This window comes from Brassica napus, chromosome C7 (assembly GCF_020379485.1).
Source record: "Brassica napus cultivar Da-Ae chromosome C7, Da-Ae, whole genome shotgun sequence".
Classification (NCBI taxonomy): Eukaryota; Viridiplantae; Streptophyta; class Magnoliopsida; order Brassicales; family Brassicaceae; genus Brassica; species Brassica napus.
Window position 1 is genome coordinate 28,801,777 of NC_063450.1, and position 17,641 is coordinate 28,819,417.

The 17,641-nt window shown below is 38.2% G+C and overlaps 1 non-coding gene across 1 annotated transcript; it reads left to right on the forward strand.

Annotated features, from left to right (window-relative positions):
- The first annotated feature begins 10,809 nt into the window (after positions 1–10,809).
- Positions 10,810–10,916, forward strand: LOC125590837. The gene has a single exon (XR_007326839.1). It is a non-coding gene; the product is annotated as a small nucleolar RNA R71 (small nucleolar RNA).
- Positions 10,917–17,641: the final 6,725 nt, after the last annotated feature.

The following is a 17,641-nucleotide window of genomic DNA, read 5'->3' on the forward strand; positions in this document are numbered from 1 at the left end:
CTTCCCTAGTTGTTATCTCTCCACCCAAAAATGTAAGATTTACATCTATAGATTTTAAATATGTGTTTTTGTATTTATATTTAAATAAAGTTACATATTCAAATTTTATGTATTTAATTTATTACTATTTTATCTTATAAATTCTATTTTCTAAACTTTTTTGGATTTAAACTCATTTTCATATTTTTTAATGTATATATTTTTCAGATCTAAATTTTTTTTGATAAAGTAGACTTCAAATGAAGTCTGCCTAAAGTCAGGACTTCAGTTTACTAGCCCTGACTTTAAGCAGACTTCACTTGAAGTTTACTCAAATAAGATTTTAATTTTGATTTTATATTTTTTCAGAATTTTATCGTATTTTGCAAGAATTCTCTTCCAAATTTTTCAAATCATCTTCCCAAAACTGTAAGATTTACATGTATTCATTGTATGGATATTTGTGTTTATATTGAACTAAATTTATAGATTCATACTCTATGTTTTTGATTTGCTACAAGATTGACAAAAAATAACTATTTTGAAATATTTTTCAGAACAAAGTATTCATTTGTAAGTAATTATATGATGCATAATCTATAAACATTGTATTATTTTTAGTTGTGTTTCATTTGTATGATATATTAATTTTTGTTAGCTATCAATTTTTTTCACAAGATACTCTGATCAACCAAACAATTAAAAGCACCATAAGCTAAAACAATAACTAACTAACATATGAGAAGAAGAAAATCTGTACAAAATTTCTAAGAAGTTTGTAGAGTAAAACTAATCACAAAATTTTGCAGTCAGTTTCAAGTGTATACTTCAAACAAAAAAATGCAGAAGACTAACCCATTGTAATATAATTAAATCACGAAAAATAAGATGAATAATACACAAATGTACTTTTAATAGAATTTACGACGTATGCTTCAACTGCAATCTACATTTGTAGACTTACAAAGACGTCTACACTTATTATCTAACATATAGTCAAACCAAAAATTTGTAGTCTACTTGGCACTGTCTTGATACACAAATGCGTACAATATGCGTCTTACATAACTCGATCAAGTTCCTCATTTGTCGATCATTCGTGACATGCATAGGAAGAGTATCAGGACCCATTTACTCTAAAATTACGTTTGGTAAGGAATACGTTAGCTCCACCATCTCGGTTTTCTTGTCCAGATCATAATCTTCTTGTGCCATCTCAACAAGTTCACCATGTGTACAACCATCATGCACAAGGAACATTCCCACTTTTTCCGATTATCGACCACAAACTCCCACAAAGAGCGTTTCGCCACCCATTCTCCGTATACAACATGTAACTGAACCATTCCCTGCAAAAAGAATACGGTTTACAAAATTAGCGAATAAAATTTCATGTTTGCAAATATTACAAAGTAGACTTACAAAGATGTCTACACTTATTAGCTAACTAGATATTGAAACCAAAATGTTGATAATTTCATAATTATAAAAGATTATCTTTTCAAAATAGTTCAAGACCATTAGAATTAACTAACACACACTGTTAAACTAAAAAAATCTTGAAAATACATTATGAATAATACACAAATCTATTTTTATAGATTTTTCTATGTAGACTATATATTCAGTCTACACAATATAGACTTTTTTTTAGTTTACGTTTATAGACTGTCATGTAGGTCTACAATTTGGGTTAGTTTTTGTAATTAAAAAATCCATGGGTTATTTATGTATTTAAAAAACAAAGTGATTTTATACGTGTAGACTTTCTTTCGGTCTACATTTTGAAAAGGCTAGTTTATTCAATTGACCAGAATTCAACCAGGATTTGACTTTAAAAAGTAGATTTCATTTACAGTCTACATTTTTTTTATTTTCTAGAACATGTTAGTTTTTACAATTGACCAAGTTTGAATTTCTACAAATAGATTGAGATGAACGTCTACACAGGTATAGGCTTCAGGTGAAGTCTACACCCAAATTCGACAGGTTAATTTTGCATTTGACCAAAATAAAATAGTAGAGTTCATATGGAGTCTATGTTTTTTTCTGAGATTAGTAAACTGAATATGAAGTCTACATTTTTCTTGATTTGGTCAACTGATGTTAGGAGTTTTCAAGGCTCCTAAGACAAATAATGTAGTATAAAAGATTGTCGAACCAATTCTAAGGTATTTCAAAGCACTGAGAATGCAAGTACTCACTTAATCTAAGTGCAACCGGTGATTTAAAAGATTTCTAAACTAATGATTAATGCTAATGCAGTTGCAGAATAATAAAAGCGATAAATGAAGTAACTTTCTTGACTAAGGGAAAAGAGAACTCATGGGCATAGGGATTAGACCTTGGGTGATCAAGTTTTGAACTAAGGATGGCAAACGATCAATCAAACTATCAACCTTAAGCTTAGACACAGTTCTAAACAAGCTCTATGTCTAGATGAATTTTCATTTACTAACACATTTCAAACATCAAATGTCTTTGGTTGAATAATATGAAAGCAATCATTACTAACAAGTCTAATGGCTATCTTAGCACCTCTAACAACAAATGTCTTTGGCAAAGTATGCTAAAAGCTTAGAAGAGTTGTCTCAGACATTTCATCAAACACCTTTTGGGTAGAAAATGCCTAAAGATCAACTTTTGAGAGGCCAACTCAGAAGATGCATTATGAATACTCTACTAGCAAGGACTAAGAATGATCTACACTAAAACATCCTAGCTCTAACCTAATCCCCCTTAATCTCCCTAACCCATGAATTCAAAAGGTGATTACTCACTAATCTCCATGATTCCTCTTAAACCCATATTGGATTTCAGATTAATCATGTAGAGAAATACAGAGAATCGATATGAAAACAACAGGATTGCAATTACAAAAATGATCAATTGAATCAAAGATATGAACTTTCCAAGAGGTTTTTGGTGGTTTTCTTAAGATAAAAGATAATCCGCCTCCAATGGCTTACAAAAGGTACTTAAACATAGGTTTAGAAAGTGTAAAACGTGCATAACAAATGACCAAAAGGCCCTTGATTAATCAAAAGTTCAACCAAATAATTGAAGCGCAGCGACCTCGGCACGTCGCTCCGGGAGGTCGCTCTGGGTGTTGGGAGCGACCTCAGGTCGTCGCTGCGAGACGTCGCTCCGGGTCTATTTTTGCACTCCAAAACGATGAAATGGCGAGCGACCTCATGAGGTCGCTCTGAGAGGTAGGGCACAGCGAGTTCATGGCGTCGCTCCGGTAGGGTCGTTCCCATGCACTGCTCGTCCAATGATCACCTTTATCACCTCTTTTGAGCTCTAAATGCACCCAAATGTCTCCAAGAACTCCATGTGGTACTCCAATACCTAATAAAGACTCATGTATGCAAAATGCAACCTAAACATGGCTAAATCCTAGTCTATATGATCAAAATGCACATGGGTGAATGGATAACACAATGGAAATAGTCAAGATATCAACTCCCCCAAACTTGTTCTTTTACTTGTCCACAAGTAAACTTTCTAGAACTCATAGGGAGAGAGGTTTGAAGGTGGGAGCTCATAGCTAAAAGAAACACATCTAGCACTCAATTCAACATCTAACACTCTCTTATTATACTCTAGCTTCAATAGGCCTATCTCAACTCGTTTTGCCCTTACAATCATCATCAAGCATCCACACATTCAAATCAACCTACTCTAACATTCATTAAGCATAAAACATCAGGTGAATTCTTGCAAATGGTCAATTGGTCCAAATCATTTGGTTGGGTAAGGGAAGGCTTTTTATTCAAGTGAGTCAAGAGGTTCAAGATACATGATCTTTAAGGTGGTTTACTCTCAAGACAAGTAGCCTTGACATTGCACATAATATATCTAAGAAAGGGATTAACTCATGCATACAATGCTCAATCTCCATTGTTCTACCCTTTTCCCAAACATACAAGTTACACAATCATTTTTCAATGTCAAACCCAACTCACATCTCTCACCAAAAGATCCTAAGAACATTTTTCACATAAAACTCTTTCTCTTTGAAATCTACAAGGGATTTTTTTTTCACAATTTAAAAACATTTCTTAGCTCCTAAAAACTTTGCTAGCCCTTTTTTTTTTTTTTTTTTTGGGCCAAGACTTTTCATAAACTTGAACTAGATGTTTATTTATTTATCTCAATAAGACTTTTCACTTAAACACAAAGAGTCTATTCTTTTCCTTCAAACTTTTCATGCTCCCAAATCATAATCACAACACTCACCCCCCCCCACCTATAGCTAGACAATAGAGTGCCTAATCTAGCAAGAATGAAGATCAAGCATTGTCGTTCCCGATACTCTCAACATTATGCACATGTAAGACTTTCCGAAAAAGGCCTCACTCATCAAACAATGAAAGCTTAAAAGGAGGAAAGGGTTTTGAGAGTGGTTTACCACTCGAGTTTGTCAAAAAGATTGGCGTAAAGGATGTGACAACTCAAGTGTGTATAGTCATGACTCAGTACACAAGGGACCATGAGCAAGAAGCATTAAGTTCGTTCAGTTCAAATAAGGTTGTAGTTGGCTTCAAAGATTGAGTTTCAGCAACGAATGAGATTCAGAAAGAATTTTCAAGGCTCGAAACATACAAGGCTCGAAACATACAAGGCTTTTTGAGAGATGCAATAGCTATTCGAGCGCGAGGTAGTGTTCTTTACAAGGCATTTTAAATCATTGCTCCCAATGCAAGTGAATGCAACCTATATGCTCTAGACTCTCCTAAAAATGCAAGTGATGTAATCTATATGATTTTTTTTTTAATGTAAAAAGGTATGCATGCAAGACTCAATGCAAAATCATCAAATCAAACATGATCCAATACTTGGTACCTCCCCCAAACTTAAGTTACACAGTCTTTGTGTTGTCAGGTAGAGAGAGATACCCAAAAGAAAGCTAATATGCAAAAAATGAAATGATATATACAAGGGAAAGTAATTAAGTACCTTCTACGGATAGTGAGTAGGGGTAGATGCCCCAGCATCGTCGTCGTCAGGTGGGAATGTGGTGTAGTAACCACCTAGTACTGAGCTGTAGCCTCCAAACCATGGCTGGCTCTGAACCTCGTCAATCTCGACCTCACTATCAGAAGAGGCTAGGGATGGGGACTTGTTTCCTGAGGTGGAGGGTTCAATGGGTGATGGGGAATAGACTACAGGGGCGAAATCTTGGATTTAGAAACAAGAACTAGGTGATTTGGTTGAGAATTGAGAGAGTTATGGGATTTTCTTGGTGTGGGTGAGTTTGAGAGAGTATGAGTGTTTGTGAGGGGAGGGAAAGTGAGGAAGATGAAAATCGAGGGTTGTGGGCTAGGTTAGGGGTCGTCCGGTTCGGTTTAGGTGGGAAGGGACCGGTCCAATTAAATTGAACCGGGATTAGATCGAAAATCACTTACCTGAACCGGTCGTGGAGCAACCTGAGGTAGTCGCTGTAGGACGTCGCTCCCGGCTTGTTTTTCGTATCTCAAATCGACACAAACCCGAGCGACCTCGGGGTGTCGCTGTGGTGACCTCGCTCTGGAGCTGGAGCGACTTCGTGTCGTCGCTCTAGGATGTCGCTACAAGAGTATTTTTCGAGCCCCAAAACGCCGTAAAGCCGAGCGACTTGTTACACTCGCTGTGGTGACGTCGCTCCCAGCTGGAGCGAACTTTCACCCTCGCTCCAGGTCCTCGCGCCCACGCCTGATTCTTTGCTCAAACCGGATCGATCAAGCACCTGCACACAACTTCAACTCTTTTTTTTTTCTTTTAGAAATATGATGAAAATGAAAATACTAATGCAATATGTACAAGGATATACATGAGACTTCCCCCCAAGTGAGCTTGTTTTAAGTCTCTAGCTTGACTTTGCCTCCTTTTAGATTAAGCCGAGGTAGGATCAGAAAGTGGAGTTGAAACCCCATCTTCCTCTGGTGCAGTCGCCATGTAGAGCTTAACCCTTTGCCCATTGACTGTGAAGTCTCTTCCATCAGTACTCCACAAAACTATTGCCCCATATGGCCTAACCTCCTTGACCTTGAAAGGACCGGACTACCTTGACTTAAGCTTTCCTGGAAATAACTCCAGCCTAGAGTTGTAAAAAAGAACTTGATCTCCTTCTTTAAACTCTCTCTTCAGGATATTCTTGTCATGGAAAACTTTAGTCTTCTCCTTGTAGATCCTTGACTTTTCAAAAGCATCCATTCTTATCTCATCAAGCTCATGTATCTGAAGAAGTCTTTTCTCCTTGGCACTCTTGATGTCAAAGTTCAGCAACTTTACTGCCCATAGTGCCTTGTACTCAAGCTCCACTGGCAGATGGCAAGCTTTCCCGTACACTAAGTTGAAAGGTGTGGTCCCCAGAGGTGTCTTGTAAGCTGTCCTATAAGCCCAAAGCGCATCATCAAGCTTAATGGACCAATCCTTCCTTGTAATCTCCACAATCTTCTCCAAAATGGACTTGATCTCTCTGTTAGAAATCTCAACTTGACCACTTGTTTGAGGATGGTAAGGAGTTGCTACCTTGTGCTTTACACCGTTCTTCTTAAGAAGTCCCTCAAGTAGTTTGTTGATTAAATGAAAGCCTCCATCACTGATCACAACTCTTGGAACTCCAAACCTTGGAAAGATGATGCTCCTGAACATCTTGGTTACAACTATAGCATCATAGGTGGGGCTTGCAATAGCTTCCACCCATTTGGAGACATAATCAACAGCTACAAGGATGTATTTGTTGCCAAAGGATGATGGAAATGGTCCCATGAAGTCAATACCCTACACATTAAACACTTCAATTTCAAGGATTGGATTTTGAGGCATCTCATTCCTTTTGGTGATGTTCCCTCTTCTTTGGCATGAATCACACTTTGAAACAAAGTCTTGTGTATCCTTAAACATGTGTGGCCACTAGAATCCAGCTTGTAGCACCTTTGCAACAGTCTTGAAGGTAGCAAAGTGGCCTCCATAGGATGATCCATGACATTGTGTAAGGATCCCATCAATCTCCTCATTAGCAACCACTCTCCTATAAAGTTGATCCTTGCAGAGAATGTAGAGGTAGGGCTCATCCCAGTAGTACCTCTTCACATCCTTGTAGAGCTTCTTCTTGGCATAGCCCACAAGATTCAAAGGTTCTTTTCCTGTGGTTAGGTAGTTCACCAAATCAGCATACCAAGGTTCTTTCTCTTCTGTTGCCTTGACTTCTTCAAGCTTTCTACCAGTCTCACAAACTGCCATCACTGCTCCAATAGCCATGATCTGCTCCTCTGGAAGTCCTTCGTCAATAGGAATGCCACACTCCACTCTCAGCCTGGACAAGTGATCAGCTACACCATTCTCAACTCCTGGCTTGTCTCTGATCTCTAAATCAAACTCTTGAAGCAAAAGAGTCCATCTCATGAGCCTGGGTTTCGCATCTTTCTTGGCCAAAAGGTGTCTCAAAGCAGCATGATCTGTGTAGACAATGACTTTAGATCCCACCAAGTAGCTTCTGAACTTCTCAAAGGCAAAGACAATGGCTAGCATCTCCTTCTCTGTTGTGGCATACCTCATCTGAGCATCATTCAGGTTTTGGCTCGCGTAGTAGATCACATGGGTCTTGCCATCTTTCTTCTGCCCCAAAACAGCTCCCACAGCATAGTCACTAGCGTCACACATGATCTCAAAGGGGAGATCTCAATCAGGTGGCTGGACAATTGGAGCACTAATGAGTTCACCTTTCAGCTTCTTGAAGGCTTCTAGACATTCCACATCAAAGCTGAAAGTGGCTTCTTTGCACAGCAGTCTGGTCAATGGTCTAGTGATCATGGAGAAGTCCTTGATGAATCTTCTGTAGAACCCAGCATGACCAAGAAAACTTATGATGTCTTTCACTGTCTTTGGTGGAGGCAAACCAACCATAACATCGATCTTAGCCTTATCCACCTCAATCCCCTTCTCTGAAATCTTGTGTCCCAGCACAATCCCTTCCTTAACCATGAAGTGACACTTCTCCCAATTCAGCACAAGGTTGGTGTCTTCACATCTCTGTAGGACCCTGCACAAATTTGACAAACAAGCAGAAAACAAAGATCCGTAGACAGAGAAATCATCCATAAACACCTCCACAACATCCTCAATTAGATCAGAGAAGATTGACAACATGCACTTTTGAAAGGTGGCTGGAGCATTACATAGACCAATTGGCATTCTTAGATATGCGAAGGTACCATAAGGACATGTGAATGTTGTTTTCTCTTGATCATTCGGATGTATGGAGGTTTGGAAGAACCCTGAATATCCATCAAGAAAGCAATAAAATGGGTGATTTGCAAGTCTCTCAAGCATCTGATCAATAAATGGTAATGGGAAATGATCCTTTCTAGATGCAGAGTTTAGTTTTCGGTAATCAATGCACATTCTATGACCTGTGATGGTTCTTGTTGGTATCAATTCATCCTTGTCATTTCTAATTACAGCGATACCACCTTTCTTTGGTACAACATGCACAGGAGATACCCATTTAGAATCTGAAATAGGGTAAATAACACCAGCATCTAAGAGTTTAAGAATCTCTTTCTTTACAACATCCTTCAGGTTAGGATTTAACCTTCTTTGATGCTCGGTAGAAGTCATTGATTCATCCTCAAGATGTATCCTATGCATGCACAAAGAGGGTGATATTCCTTTGATGTCATCAAGTGAGTAACCTATTGCTTTTCTAAATCTTTTAAGTGTTTTCAAAAGTTCAGATAGCTCAGTTTCAGTAAGTTCACTACTCACAATGACAGGATAAGTTTCATTAGGACCAAGGAATGCATACCTTACACCATGGAGGAGAGGTTTAAACTCCACTTTAGGCGCCTTAAGCTCGCTCCAGTCATCTTGCTGGGTGTCCTCATGTTGAGTGACTGGGCTTCTTGATGAACCACTTGTGGCAGCTCCTCATACTGATCCTTACTAACAAACCCTTTGTGTGAATCCAGGATCATCCCATAGGCAGTACTCTCCAGGTTCTCAATCAACTCAACCTCTCTCTTTATCGTCAAAGCATGCTGTAGAGGGTCTTCTAGTGACAACTTTTCAAGGAGTTCATCAGCAAGGGCGTCCATCTCTTCAATGTAGAAGACTTGCCCTTGAACCGTTGGTTTCTTCATTACCTCATTGATGTCAAAGTGGAGAATGTGCCCTTTACCCAAGTGGAGATCAATCTTGCCCTCTTTCACATTAACAATAGCTCCTGCTGTAGCTAAGAAAGGCCTTCCAAGGATTAAGGGATCTTGAGCTTCCTCACCCATCTCAAGCACCACAAAGTCTGTAGGGATCTCATAGTTTCCAACCATCACGGGGAGGTCCTCCAAGATACCCACAGGGTACTTCACTGAACGATCAGCCAATACCAGAGAAAGTCTACACTTCTTGTACTGAGTTAAACCAAGCTTCTTAGCAACAGATAAAGGCATCAAGCTGACATTAGCTCCCAAATCGCAGAGACATCTCTCAAATACCATAGGTCCAAGAGCACAGGGTAATGTGAAGCATCCTGGATCTTCAAGCTTCTTTGGAACAACAAGCCTCTGGATGATGGCACTGCACTCATGAGTGAGAATCATCATGCCCTCCATCTCTTTCTTCTTTGCAGCTACATCATCTTTCAGGAACTTGCTATATTGAGGAATCAGCATGAAAGCATCAATAATGGGCATTGTGACTTGAACTTCACTCATCTGCTTCTCAAATAGAGCTTTGTACTTCTCTAGCAGCTGCTTCTTGAATCTACCAGAGAATGGAAGTTTGGGTTCATAGGGAGGAGGAACAAAAGAATTCTCACTTGCTGAAACAACAACTTCACCATCTTTCACTGTTTTCTTCTCTTTCCCAACCTTTCCTTTACCTTTGGCTTCCACAATCTTCTCCAAAATCTCATCATTGATCTTCTCATCAACAATCACCGCTTCATCATCTATGTTGATGGCCACCCCCTCACCTTATTTCTCAGCATCCTTGGTGAGAGCTCTATGAGGTAACTCCTTACCACTCCTGAGGGTGATAGCTTTCATGGTGTCTTTGGGGTTTTGCTCAGATTTTCCAGGTAAAGAACCTTGTTGGCGATTTTGGTGAGTGTTTATGGCAGCAAACTGGTTCCCCAAAGCTCTGAACTTGTTGTTGAGATCATTGTAGCTCCCATCAATCTTTGAGTGAAAGTTCTTCAACTCATAACCAACATGCTTCTCACTTCTAGTCTGAGACTCCAAGATTTGTTTTAGTAGGGCATCAGTGCTGCTTTCTTGAGGAGTAGAGGTAGAAGGATTAGCTTGTTGTTGGGAAGAATGGTGTCCTTTGTTGTTGAAACCAGGAGGTGGGTTTTGCTGAGGTTGATAGCTGCCTTGCTGGTTGTTCCTAGGCTGATAACCGCTCTGTTGGTTGTTGGAATAGAATTTCTGTTGGTAGTTGTTGTACTGAAAGTTTGGCCCTTTTTTATACCAGCTACCATTGTTGTTAATGAAACACAGCTCTTCTTGACCTTCCAAACCCTCAACCTCATGGACAACAGGTGGTGTCTCTTGGTTTGGGTTACCAACAAAGTTCAGCTGCTCTTGGGTGGATTTATCAGCAATGGGTATGTCTATCTTATCCTGTAGAGCCTTTAACTCCTTCCTCGTCTGCTTGTCATCTGTTCTACTGCCTCTGTCGTGGTCTCCACTGTAGACTGCGTCACTCTTTACCATGTTGTCAACCAGCTCTTCTGCATCTTCCTCAGTTCTTCCCAAGAAGAACCCATTGCTAGCTGTATCCAATCTGGCTCTGTACTTAGGAAGAGCACCCCTGTAGAATGTGCTCAGCAAGCTTTCTTTAGAGAAACCATGGTGTGGGCATTGAGCTTGCTAGCCCTTGAATCTCTCCCAGGCTTCACTGAATCCTTTCAATTTCTTCTGTTGAAAGCTGGAAATCTCATTTCTCAGCTTAGCAGTGCTTGAAGTAGAGAAGAACTTCTCCAAAAATGCTTTCTTGCTGTCATCCCAGGTGGTGATAGAGTCGCTGGGTAGAGACTTCTACCACTGACGTGCCTTATCCCCCAAAGAGAAAGGGAATAGCTTGAGCTTTAAGGCATCCTCGGACACACCATTGGTTTTTGACAACCCACAGTAGCTGTCGAACCTGTCCAAGTGATCAAATGGGTCCTCTACAGCCAAGCCATGATACTTGTTGTTCTCGATCACATTGAGGAGTCCTTATTTGATCTCAAAGTTGTTAGCTACCACAGCCGGCGGATTCCCAGTCTATGACCATGAATGTTTGGGCGGTCATAAGTGCCAATGGGTCGAGCTGCTCGCTGTGGGTGTTGTGGAACGTTGTGGCTCCATTGGCGTTCGCATCATCTTGAGGTTGGTCTCCCATATCAATATCCAATCTCTGCAAGTGAGCATGTTGCTCTTCTTCTCTTCTCTTTCTAGCACACTCTCTCTCTAAAGCTCTGATGTCTGCAACTCTGGGAACTAGGTTTGATGGACCCCTGCTCCTCAAGTTCATACACCTGAAAGTTAAAGGGAGGTGAAGAAGGAGAATCAGTAACAAAAGAAAAAAATAAAAATGACTTAGTCTCAAGCAAGTAACTAAATCTCAATGTTCAAATCTACTCAGAATTTGGCAATGGCGCCAATTTGATGTTAGGAGTTTTCAAGGCTCCTAAGACAAATGATGTAGTATAAAAGATTGTCGAACCAATTCTAAGGGATTTCAAAGCACTGAGAATGCAAGTACTCACTTAATCTAAGTGCGACCGGTGATTTAAAAGATTTCTAAACTAATGATTAATGCTAATGCAGTTGCAGAATAATAAAAGCGATAAATGAAGTAACTTTCTTGACTAAGGGAAAAGAGAACTCATGGGTATAGGGATTAGACCTTGGGTGATCAAGTTTCGAACTAAGGATGGCAAACGATCAATCAAACTATCAACCTTAAGCTTAGACACAGTTCTAAACAAGCTCTATATCTAGATGAATGTTCATTTACTAACATATTTCAAACATCAAATGTCTTTGGTTGAATAATATGAAAGCAATCATTACTAACAAGTCTAATGGCTATCTTAGCACCTCTAACAACAAATGTCTTTGGCAAAGTATGCTAAAAGCTTAGAAGAGTTGTCTCAGGCATTTCATCAAACACCTTTTGGGTGGAAAATGCCTAAAGATCAACTTTTGAGAGGTCAATTCAGAAGATGCATTATGAATACTCTACTAGCAAGGACTAAGAATGATCTACACTAAAAACATCCTAGCTCTAACCTAATCCCCCTTAATCTCCCTAACCCATGAATTCAAAAGGTGATTACTCACTAATCTCCATGATTCCTCATAAACCCATATTGGATTTCAGATTAATCATGTACAGAAATACAGAGAATCGATATGAAAACAACAGGATTGCAATTACAAAAATGATCAATTGAATCAAAGAGATGAACTTTTCAAGAGGTTTTTGGTGGTTTTCTTAAGATAAAAGATAATCTGCCTCCAATGGATTACAAAAGGTACTTAAACATAGGTTTAGAAAGTGTAAAACATGCATAACAAATGACCAAAAGGCCCTTGATTAATCATAAGTTCGACCAAATAATTGAAGCGCAGCGACCTCGGCACGTCGCTCCAGGAGGTCGCTCTGGGTGTTGGGAGCGACCTCAGGTCGTCGCTGCGAGACGTCGCTCCGGGTCTATTTTTGCACTCCAAAACGATGAAATGGCGAGCGACCTCGTGAGGTCGCTCTGGTAAGGTCGCTCTGGGAGGTAGGGCACAGCGAGTTCATGGCGTCGCTCCGGTAGGGTCGCTCTCATGCACGGCTCGTCCAATGATCACCTTTATCACCTCTTTTGAACTCCAAATGCACCCAAATGTCTACAAGAACTCCATGTGGTACTCCAATACCTAATAAAGACTCATGTGTGAAAAATGCAACCTAAACATGGCTAAATCCTAGTCTATATGATCAAAATGCACATGGGTGAATGGATAACACAATGGAAATATGCATGATATCATCAACTTTATAATATTTTAGTCAAATACAAAACTAACTTATTCAATGCAGTCAAAGTTTTGGTCAAATGCAAAACTGACCTTTTGTAGACTTCCCTAGCAGTCTACATAATGTAGAATTCATGAAAAGTCAAAAGTTTTCCAAAGTTTGGTCAAATGCAAAACCTAAACTCTTTTGCGTAGATTTCTTAGTAAGTCTACTTACTTTTTTGTTTTTGTTTTCAAAGGTTAAGACGCAGACTTCCAGGGAAGTTTATTATACAAAAAAAATTATTTTGGTCAATTGAAAAAATAACATGTGCGTTGAAAAGTAGACTGCATCGTAAGTCTACACATATGCGTAGACGTATAAAACAGTCTACTATCGCGACACAGATCTAAAAAATAACGAAAACCATGTAAATAGTTACTTTTTCTGGTGTAAACTCGTTTCCACCCTTTACTATCGTCCAAGCTCCAAATATGAGCAAAAAGAGCCACCTTTCTCGACTCACAACTGAATAAACTCGAAAATATGAAAATTTTATTATAAAAATAGAAGTTATGGGAGTTTTCTAAATGAAAATGGAGAGGAAATGAGAGAAATAGAGATTTGTTGGTTTAGAAAGAGAAAAAATGGTTATAAATTGAATTCTTGAGCTTTTAAGAGCTCAAAAATGGTGGTTCATGGTGGTTGAAAAATTGATGATAATGAAATTGTTGTAAATAAAAAGAAATGTTTAGGGTGTAATAGGTTTTTGCTATTTTCGAAATAATTAGATAATTAATTAATAATAGTAATTTTGTAAATAATTCAAAAACATAAGGAGAGTTTGAAACTTTCAAGAGTGAATAGTAATGACAAAAAAGAAGTTGGTTTTGGAGTGTACTCCAAATTGTAGGTTAGTTTTGAAAAAAGCCCAAAAATTAAACAGTAATAAAGAAAATAATAAATAGACTGGATTGTCCAGCGCCACATGTTTTCAGTTTTTAATAAAGTTATAAATAACAATATAGATTATTCAAATTAACAACTTAGCTAAAAATAATAAAAAAAAATTGAAAAATAAGCAAATTAACTAAAGAAAATGATTGAGAGCAAGACAAATAAGTAAAATTACCTAAAATCATAGAGAACATATAAATAAGCAAAATCACTTCTCAAATAATAGTATAGATATGAAATCTCTCAATATGTATTCATCATCGGAATAATATACTATCTAAGGATACTCATAAAAAACTAAAATACCAATTGTTGGGGAAAAATCGAGGAAAAGATTACTCCAGCTTCCGAGCAAGACGCCGACCTTCCGATCGTGCTCGGAGAAATCCCAGCTCAAATTCGGCTCCATTCCTGCATTCGGATAAAAATGAAAAAAATTCTACTAAATGAGATTCTTCCATATTTTTGAATATGGAACTCTGACCTAATAACTGACTACGACAAAGCTATAAGAAGGGAGCCCAAACCCTAGAACAAGGGATCAACATTCATAAACTAAGAGAATAGAGCTAGGCGGCTAGAACTAGAGTTACACCAAACGTTGTAGTTCCTATTTGATTGATCAAAAAAGCATCTCTTTCAGTCTCAATAAAACATCTCTTTCAGAATTAGGGTTTATACACCAAACATTGTAGTTCTTTCAATCAACATGCTAAAAAAGTGCATGTAGGATGTCCAAGGAAGATGGGCTGAAGAGCTACATGGAGTCTTGTGAGCCTATCGAACTACAACTAAGACATCCACCTGGGAACCGCCTTACTCCTTGGTCTACGGCATGGAAGCGGTTCTCCCAACTTAAATACATGTCAAAATGGCTGTGTTTGATCCTCCCTCTCAAGAGGAAAACGACTAGTTAATGACTCTAGACCTTGATATACTAGATGAAAGGAGAGAGGCGGCCAAGATAAAGAACTGGTATTACCAGCAAAAAAATCGCAAGAAGTTACAATAAAAGGATCATAACCAAGACCTTCCAGTAAGGGGACGGGGAGCACGGGCCTATAGGCTGCAAGGCAACAACAGCAAGACCCAGTCAAACTACTGGAATGCCCTGCACTTTAAAACCTACTTCTCCTAATAAGATCTTAGGATCACATTTTCTATTACTATTATTTAATTTTGGTTTCCTACTCCTATTTATGCTCAACATCTCCAGACTATTTTCATCTAATAAAATATGAGTTCGACTAAGGGAATAGCTGGAATACCAATACTTAAAGGGGCATATAAGTTGGATCAAGTCTGAACTGACTTTCGATCATGTCAAACCCTTCATCTGAGTGGCACACCCACAATGACAATCATAACGGTATACGAGTTAAGTAGGAATAGACATGCGCAAGCTTCAGTATGGTGTCAAAAATACATGGCTCATGCGTAAAGTCCACAAGCCAAAACACATGCAGGAACCCTCCGTACGAAATGTGCATATTCCTGCATTAAAACGCTACGTACTAAAAACAAATGCAGGAAACATGAAGTACACGCTTGTAAAGTACTGTAAACGAATCCCATAGTCTATACATGGAGCAAAATTTAAAAATTCTGGATCACATGAGCACCCTAAAAATCTCTGCTTATCCAGACGTGAAAAGCAGTAAGACTGGCGCTTGAATCATGATATCACACAAATTACCTTATAAGTGATTTTTACTCTCTCAAATAAGAGGTCGAGTTGCAGTGTCGCTTGTTTGTCCTGAGAAAGTAGGGGTGGGGATTTCGGTTATTTTCTCGGTTCGGTTCGGGTTCGGTTTGGTTTGGTTAGTTTGGTTCTAGTTTTTTTTTAACTGAAATAAACCATAGTTAGTTTGGTTTGGTTCGGTTCGGTTTGGTTTGTATTCGGTTCGGTTTATATTTGGTTCGGTTTGTATTCGGTTTGGTTCGGTTCGGTTTGTTTTTTTGGATCAGTTTAATTAGGTTCTTCTAAGTTAATTTTTTGTAAGAAAAATTCTGTTTTAAAACATAAATTATGTAAATATAAACTATGTGAACTAAATTCAATATAAAACTAAAACAAAAACCTTTAAAAAAGTCACAAAAGTATATAAAAATTAAAACAATTAAAAAAAACCCAACATCTTTAGTAATGTTTCTTTTATCATTATTAAAAAGCGAATCATCTTTCATGTGACGCTGTGGAGAAGAACTTTTGTTTTTAATAAAATTTGCTTTAGGTTTTAGGTTTAGATTTAACATCCAAGTTTACATATATAAGAATATAAAAATATAGATTTTTCTTTTTTATTTAAATCAAATATTTTGATGATTACTTATTAGGTTAGAAGAATATATGTTAATGAATAAAAATGAAAAATATGTGGTTTGGTATTAGAATTTTAGTATATTGGTATTACTAATATTTTTAATTTAAATAATTACAAAAACACATCGGTTTCTCGGTTCGGTTAAAAACCAAACCGAACCATTCGGGTTGGGGAAATTTTCATCCGAATGGTTTGAAATAGACTTTAGTTCGGTTTAAATCGGTTTCGGTTCGGTTGGTTCGGTTTGACCCGGTTCGGTTTGGTTTTTTTGCCCAATCCTATGAGAAAGTATCGAACAATACCAACAATGGGTTATCGGTCGATACACATTTCAGTCCGTCGATCGATGCAACTAATGAGTTGTCGATCGATGAACCTTCCAGGGAGCGTTACACATGGGTTTGACGTGTTCACTAGGTTTAACTAAATCAGCTTCCCGCTTGTTTCTAGCAATCCTAGCACAATCCAAACTAATTCAAACAGAGAACCAAGCTTCCGCTTGCGTCCTAATATCTATAGGTAAGGTCCTAGTTAGCTACTCTAGAACACATGCATTAGGAACAGTTTAATTGATGGATATCCTAATACTTTGATCTTCTCTGAAGGGGTTCTTTGAATATAGTAAAAAAATGAGTTCCAATCACAAATCTCTGAAGGGTTTCTTTGATCTTTTCTCCAAACCTAAGACTCTAAGTATTTTTCTGTATGAGAGTAAGAAATCATGTGTCGCCTAGAACAATGGCAGATCACATAAATATTAGGTAAAAACTCATCAGGGGTAATCTGGTAATTCTTGTGAGACTTGGGCTTAAAGTCGGCTGGAACCAATCTGGCCTTTGCGCGATTCGCCTTCGATCGATAACACAGAGTGTGTGTCCATCGATTATCATCCTCGATCATCGATCGCTAGGCTGGTCGATGGTCAGCTACGGGTCTATCATTTTATCTCCAAAATACACCAAAATCACCACTTTCCTCCAAATCACTCCAAAACCTGAAAACATACTAAAAAGATTCCAAACAACTATAATGTATTTAAAAACATCTATATACCATGGCTAAAAGTGGATAAAATCCATGGTATATCAACACTCCCAGACTTACTATTTTGCTTGTCCTCAAGCAAAACAACAAACAGTCTCTCTCGAAGCGGTTTGGAAACAGCAGGAACTCACACAATTTAAGAACTTACTATCATCACCTCAGCAATATTGCAAACCACATCAAATCAATCCTAACTTAGAAGTACTTTCTATGCAATATCCTAGTTTAGCAGCCAATTCCATTCATCCAACAACTTAACCAATCATGTCTGACTAACCCCTCTACTGACCTCATTCTCATTCATATAAATAATATAGGTGTAAGCTTTAACTTGGGAGTATCGATCACTGAACATATGG